Source organism: Leiobunum rupestre, chromosome 4, assembly GCF_980474605.1.
Source record: "Leiobunum rupestre chromosome 4, qqLeiRupe1.1.hap1, whole genome shotgun sequence".
Taxonomy (NCBI): domain Eukaryota; kingdom Metazoa; phylum Arthropoda; class Arachnida; order Opiliones; family Sclerosomatidae; genus Leiobunum; species Leiobunum rupestre.
In genome coordinates, this window is record NC_143387.1 from 56,217,594 (window position 1) to 56,225,769 (window position 8,176).

Genomic DNA, 8,176 nt, shown 5'->3' on the forward strand with positions numbered 1-8,176 from the left:
AAGAGACTAGTGGAAAATTTACTTCTCAAAAAAAGGTGCGGTGGGGAACAAAAATTTCCCAGATCAAAAATGAGCAAAAAGAGACTAGTGGACAATTTACTTCTCAAAAAAAGGTGCGGTGGGGAAAAAAAATTTCCTATATCAAAAATGAGCAAAAAGAGACTAGTGGAAAATTTACTTCTCAAAAAAAGGTGCGGTGGGGAACAAAAATTTCCCAGATCAAAAATGAGCAAAAAGAGACTAGTGGACAATTTACTTCTCAAAAAAAGGTGCGGTGGGGAACAAAAATTTCCTATATCAAAAATGAGCAAAAAGAGACTAGTGGAAAATTTACTTCTCAAAAAAAGGTGCGGTGGGGAACAAAAATTTCCCAGATCAAAAATGAGCAAAAAGAGACTAGTGGACAATTTACTTCTCAAAAAAAGGTGCGGTGGGGAACAAAAATTTCCTATATCAAAAATGAGCAAAAAGAGACTAGTGGAAAATTTACTTCTCAAAAAAAGGTGCGGTGGGGAACAAAAATTTCCCAGATCAAAAATGAGCAAAAAGAGACTAGTGGACAATTTACTTCTCAAAAAAGGGGGTGGGGAGCATAAATTTCCCCGCCCAAAAGAGAGGTATATTAATTCGCTTCTCAAAATTTCGCGATTGCGAGCGCATATCACACGAGCGAGCGCGAGCTGAGTGGTGCTTTAACAAACGTGCCCATCACTGTGTGAACTCCATTGTTTCAGTCACTCCGTTTTTGAAACCCGAACGGAGAAATCGTCGATTCTATTAATTTCCGCGCTGACCTTTCGAGCGAATAAGTTACAATTAAGAATTCCCCAAGCTTTTCCGTACACATCACATATCACGAGGTAAAACACTACACGATCGGCAATGAAAATATTTACGCAACATATTTGTCTTAATATCGTGGCTGTCTTGACCTCGGTACCTTGGCAACGGAAGCACACCAAGCCCACGACTAAGCTTCGAAATATATTCTTCGCCATAGCCCGAGTGATAATGCTGATTTTGCCAGGAACTAGGGTTAGAAGTTTAGCTTCCGAAATTAACATAATGTTAGTCGCATTGGCACACCCAGGGGGGGGGGGGGAGGAGCTTGGGGCCTGGGCCCTCCCCAAAACGAAATGAACGTTTAGGCTTTATGTTTCATTAATAGTCTTAAAATTTTCTCAACTTAGTTCATTAGATCAATCCGGGCCCCCTCCATAAAAACATCCTGGGTGCGCCACTGGTTAGTCGTAAATATTAGGGTTACAGTAATTAAATACAATTACAAGCCAGACATTATTTGACAAAAGGACACGCGCTTTAATTAATGTATTGGTTATTTGAGCGACCCAATAGCGAAAATAATTATATTTTGTAAAACTCGGTTTCCACCATTTTTGTTCAAACATCATGAAATTATGAATGAGAGAAGAAAAAGGTCAAAATCGTGTATAGTTGCTTCAATCTAACACAGATGGCGCGAGTGGTAAATAACCCCGATTCCGATGGTGGGGCTTGGATGGTTCTTAACCCACAGATGAAGCAAAATCTCCACCCCCTCGCTACTCCCCCACTTTATTAAGCAAGGACAAAGTAAAAATATTTTTATCGGCGACGCGTGTTCAGGGTGGGCCAAAAAAACGGATTTTTTAAATTTAAAAATCCAGTATGGTTAAAACCGGTTGTAACAGGTGGGTTAAATCAAGGACAGTATCTACTGTCCTTGATTTAAATAGGTTAAAACCATTAATAAAATATACTCAGATTGCTTATATCAAGCCCTCATTGCTCAAATTTCCCGATTTCAAAATTACGTTTTTGCGAGTGACTGTACCTTTACATTTTGAGGTATATAGCAGGCTTAGTTACCCGCTTTTATACCCTAACATGGCGGCGTATTTTCACGCGCAAAATGAATTTTAAAATCCCCTAATTGCTTATATCTAGCTCTCATTACTTGCGACAAAGAGTGAAGGTTAAGTTTTAGATTTTTCTATATTTCTAATTAATTTCTCAATTTTTTTAATAAAAAGAAAAGCTTCCCCAATATTCTTTGTAATAAAAGTTTATTTTAAACCATGAAGTATCTGTCTCTATAGTATATTACTTACTATTTACTAGTTTAAACTAACCATGGTTAAATTTTGCGTTTTTGAAAAAGAAAGTGGATTTAACCATGGATGTTATTCGATGGTTAAAGCAGGATTAAACCAGGGTGGTTTAACCAGTCTGGCTGGCTCTTGCCAACCCTGCGCGTGTTTGATAACGTTATTTTATTTTTTTAAATAAGGTGTTAGTTATTATTAGTATTTATTATTAATAAGGGAGGAGCTACCTGAAATTCGTCCTGAAATTTTTAAAACAATTCTATAGGAGAGCCAGTGCCCTTGTAACACCTTCGTAGGCCCTATTTCTAAGAAAATATTTTTTAATGGATTTTTTTTTCATAAAACAGCCCTGATGCGAGTTTCCTTAAAAAAATTATCTTCTAGTGACTACAGCGACTAGCTTTAATAGCTTTTGTGGTGTATTTTGCTCCTGTATTTTTGAGAAACCATTGAGTTACATCCATAGATATAATATAGGAAACATATATAAAGGTCTAGATAAAATATTTCAAAGGGAGTGAATACGGAGGTGACAGCTAGCAGAAACGCGTAATTTCTGCAGGCTATCCTTATTAGGCGCTATCTATCGGTAAGAAAGCTCGTGCTATCGTCGTGAGAGCCATTGTCTCCTGCTTAAAAAGTATACTAAAAGTCACCAACAGATGGTGTCTAAAGACTACAGCCTGCGGAAAGGTCAAGCACTTAGTACTAAAATGCTAAGAGAGCTCGCGCTCTTGGTCACGTGCCTTCCTCGGTGTCTGCTAGGTGTCAATTCAGTATTTTATGTTAGGCTTAGACGCCCCGAAATTTATCTAGACCTTTATATACATTTCTTATATCTATGGTTACATCACTACATTTTCATGGAGGTAAGAAACATGAAATTCGGAAAATCCCGGTTTCGGTCTCCACGAGGAGCCTTTGCGTGAACACATTTTTAGCCGTTTTCATGAAGTCCACTTTCAACCTTGACACGAGTTTAGCTTCGATCTCTGCAAAATCTATCGGGCTCTGACGTCCGGCTCTGCTTGTGCAGAACGACCGAAAATAAATACGATTATCGTGTTTAAAACGGCTCTAGCTCTATTTCCATCGCAATTTAGTCGAAAGGTCGAAATAGATCATGTAACCCAAAAATCTTTCTAGTTTATTTCGAGAATAGTGCGTTCTATAAAATCGGCCCAAAACCGGCCAAACTTTTCATACAGACTATAGAGCTAGTTCAGCAGGACTAACAACATTTGTTATTCTTTGGTTTAAGTGAATTCGGTTTATGTCCTGTTTTTATACGAATATTTTAGAGACGTATCAATTAGGAGTTGTAGTAGGGACCCTAGGTGTTGAAGTATGTTTGGGGTTAAGGATATTTTCATGATCTAAGTTTCTTTTTAAGCCCGTGGATTTTGGGACAAGTATTTTGCTTATTTGCCATCATACATTTCTTACAAAAATTATTTTAAATAAGAAAAACGCCGCTAAAAGCCGGAAATTAGTGAAGCCTAGGCTAGCAACTACGCTACTCCTAAAAATCGACTGCTCTCAATTTCTTACGGGTTTGCCAGATAATTTTTTTCTCACACGAAAAACCGGCCGAACCTTCTCCGCCTTCGAACTCAAAAGGGGGAAAGCACACCACGCCGATTTTATGGAACGCTCTATTGTTTGGGAAATTCCGTTTCGTCTCGTTCAATAAACAACCCAACATTTCCAACTTAAAAAAACCCAGCATATCGTGCGTTTTCATTCTTAGAAAAATCTGATTTTCGGAGAAAATACGGATCCATTACCCGTGTTAGAGAAAACACGTTTTAACTCTGAGTTTTCACGCAATATAGCACTGATTTCTAAATTCGGTTTACACCAAACACGAATTTACTACATCCATGAAAAAGTTGCATTTACATGATTCCAAAGTTACTGCCGCGTAAGCACTAAACGCGCTAAGAATCGTACCAATACAGACTGTCATGGTACCAGATTTACCAAGGACAGTAGATACAGGGACGAGAAAGCAGGAAAAAAAAATTCGATTTAAAACGTCTTCATATTTACGGGCAGTTAGATGTAAACAAACCGCGGCCATTGCTAAGACGTGGTTTACCATGGACAGTATTATTGTAGTTAGTTTTTACCATTTTGATGTTAAATTAAAAATAAAACTACGAGCGTAAATAAAAAATGCCCATTTGTTTGGAACACTTAAACCTCGTCACGAACCGCTAAAATTAGGTGACCGCCATTTTTTTTTGTTTACAACTAACTCTCCTCGCGTTTAGGTCGTTTTAGGTTATATATTCCAACAGAGGCCGCCAATACACTTTCTCGTCCCTGTATCTGTCCTTGGATTTACATAGTATATGATAAAGTGCCAGATTTGGGAAGTTGTTGTCCTCCCAGTACCTATTCGCGTATTTTATCCCTCTTTGCAAATGCAGTCCATAGGTGGTTCTTATTAAATTAACATTTCGTTAATGATAGAAACACCTAATAGGAGGCGAAATGACAGCGCGATAAACTAATTTGAAATGGTAATAATGAATGTAATGAGGTAGGCAAACCCGAGTTCTCTCTCTACTGTCTAAGCGGAAGTATCAATCTGAGCCGCTAGTGGCCAAAATGATGTAGGGCCATTCCGGAGATAAAGTGTGTGCATTAGAAAAGTGCATTACGCTCGCGTATATTCTAGCTCGTTAATCAAAAGGGACATCTGCAGTGGACAGAGCGAGCGCGGAGGCCACCCAGGGAATCGCCAAATGAGATGATGGAGAAACCCAACAGCGACTGCGGAGACAAAAAGAGAAGGCCAGAGGGCTATTTTTAAAACAGAACCAAAGCGTTAAAAAAATGTCATTCAAAACTAATCCAAAGGCTACGTGTGTTTTTGCTATCCAAGTTTTGATATAACAAACAGTCATTTCTCGTTATTGTTTTAGTCACCAAGGCCGTACGTTACACAGATCTCAGTTCCAAGGAACGCGTTCATCACTAAAATATTTACAAAATAACGCATTTGTGGTCTACTCAAGCTTATAGACTTTGGCCAAAACTGGGGCTACGCCATTAGGGAGCGTCCATAAATTACGTGAGGCGTTTAGGGGAGGGAGGGGGTCGAGCTGAATTTCACCCAATCTCACGTGGAGGAGAGGGGGGTTTCGGCAAACATCACGTCATTTTTTTATCGCAAGAAACAGTGTAAAATTGCGATAAAACATGTTTATCCACTAAAATATGGCTGCAGAGCACCGGCGTGTGGTCCACAGAGCACCACCGGCACCAGCACGCAAAGTGCGACCGTCACGGATTGTCACACGTCGAGTTACTGAGCTTCTGTGTGCAAGCGACAACGGTTTAGAGTGGCTAAATCAGAGCTAGGTTGAAGGAGCAGATGATTTTACTCTAAATCACATGGACATGTTGGTTCCAGTAGTCACTCTTGAGACCAAACATGAGTCAACGTGGACTGAATTAGAATGAATATTCTTTTACGAATTTTAGTAGTTCCTTTATACTTAAAATTTAAGTATTTTATTGTTCGATTTTCTCACTGTGATTCTAGACTACGTTCTGTCTAAAATACTAGTCTTAACTAGTCTTAAATAAATCGAACGCAATCAAACACAGATTAACGTATTTACACTAAAAATACGCATTTTGAAAAATCTCACGTGATATTAGCGTAATTAATGGACGCTCCCTTACCGCCTAGCGGTGATTGTCGCTGTCGGCGGCAGGATGTAGGTCAGGTAAGCAACGCCTAAATAGAAACTTTAAAGGGACCCAATAAATCCTACCAACGGAGCCAATAAAAATAAAACTTTTGTTGTTAAACTTTAAAGTTCTTAAAATACTACTAACATTAATTATAGGAAACGTAAAAATTTAACTTTAAGGATAAATCACCATATTTTGCTAGCTTCAATTGGGAATAACAAAAGCAGTCCTTCTAAGGGTCCAAATAATATGATACCCTACTTACTTGACCTACCCGAACAAACATTTCTGACGCCTACGGGATTTTAAAAATATATGTACTTACGGGCTTCTGGTAGGTTGTACTTTTGCGTATCAAAGGGCGAAATTTTTCACATATTTTAAAGAAGGTAGCCGCGTTCACACTACGCACTTTGGAAACGTTTTGAAACGGTTTCGAAAGATCAAACTCAAAATTTTCGGAGTCAACTGTATTAATAGGCATACGATAAATACATTCGACACCAAAATTTTACAATTTGATATTTCGAAACCCTTTTAAAACGTTTCCAAAGTGTCTAGTGTGAACGCGACTGTAGATACACGTGCGAAACCTAAGTCATATCGCTGAAAATTTAAATAAAGTATTTTATGAAGAATGCATTTATTGGCACGGTCGGGCGAATGACTATGCTGAGACAATTTTGAGCGTTGCTCCCAATCGACCTCACGGCCCAACAGTGAGCTCCCTCCCCTCCCTCCCCTGAGGATCAAAGCCTTCATTATGCCTAGAACAAGATCCTCGTACTGAAACTTTAATTCAAACCTTTAAAAAAATCATCGAAGACCCCTGAGATAAAGGCAGAACCTCAATATAACTTCTCCTCAACGATACCTAGCAATCTTACCCGTAACGCGTAACAGAGACATCTATCTTTAATATTTCGAAATAAATAATTTCCCAAAGAAATTCCAGCTGCTCAGCCTTTAATATTTACACTATAAGCCTCGGGAAAATAAACAAGATGGCGTAATTAGCAGTCAATAAATTATTGGAACCGTTGCTCTTCGGTTTCCCCTTTCCATAAAAACTTGTCGAGGTTTACGGTAATAGTAAGTGTATGGAGGGCTGGTCACCACCCTCCTACGAAATGTAACCCGGCCACCTGTTTATAGGCATTGCAAGTCGCTAAATGACTTGGGCCTATGGTGGTGTTTGGGTATTAGCCTAACTGATTACGTTCAGTCACTTAGAAAAAAGGCTTTTTCAAAAGAAACTATTGAATGAAAATAGCTCAACAGCCTGGAATTCAACAGTAAAGTAAAGAAAATAATATTGTTTGAACAAAAACTGGGTATAAGTTACTTAAGACACTCTTCGAAAAAGACGCTCGACCCTTGAAATTCGAGTGACTGAAGTTGACGTTTAATCCCTCTAGAATTTGGTGACTGTAGAGACCGACAAATAGACCCAATTTCTGGATATAGAACAAAGAATCGTAACAAAGTGGCCGAAGTCGCGCAATGAAATTAAGCCCTATGAATGAAGCAACGGCAGATTAATCCACTTCCGTAAATCTTCTTTCTTCCTTCTTCGTCCGTCCATCGGGGTGGCCGTATGTACATGATAGAGTGGCGGATTCGAAGGACACATTTCGGGCCTCCCGAAAACAAAAACAGAAGAGAGTGAAGAACCGAATAATGACCAAAGAAAAGAATCCTTTCGGTTCCAATTAGAAGACGACGCCATCGAGAGGAGAACAAGTTCCGTTGAGTTTAGAGAGAGTGATCGGGAGGGACGAGGCAGGCCCAAAAATAGAGATTGGAAAGCCCAGGAGGACGAGCCTGATGGGCTTAAGAGCCGACGATCAATAGCCGATGCTCGAGATGAGGAAGGATGGATTATAAGAGGCTGAATAGCCATTCATTTGTCATTCGCAACCTGCCACGTGTTAAAACGGGAGAAAACTGAAAATAAAAAAGCTTGATTTTGTCTTTCAAGAGACGACCACCCACCGGAAGACGTGTTCCTTAGTGAGCCTTTTTATCTCGGCGTTCTCTTCCTTTGATTAGACTTGTACGAGTTCATTCGGTTCGTGGGAGGGTCAAAAGCTTAATTTCGGGGAAACTTGGGGATTGTCGTTGCCTTTTTTCCGTGGTGCTCCAGGAGAACGATCCGGGTTTCCGTCTGCATTTGAAAATTTTCTTAATGATTTTTAAATTCTTCGCGATTAATACAATGGACACTTCAACGAAAAATCTTCGAGGAAATCACCAAGAAGTAATATTTCCGAGAACCAGGACCCGAAAGTTACTTTTTATACAGTGCTTGTTGAAATAATGGAAACTTTTCACCTGTACGGTATGCAACAAGCGTT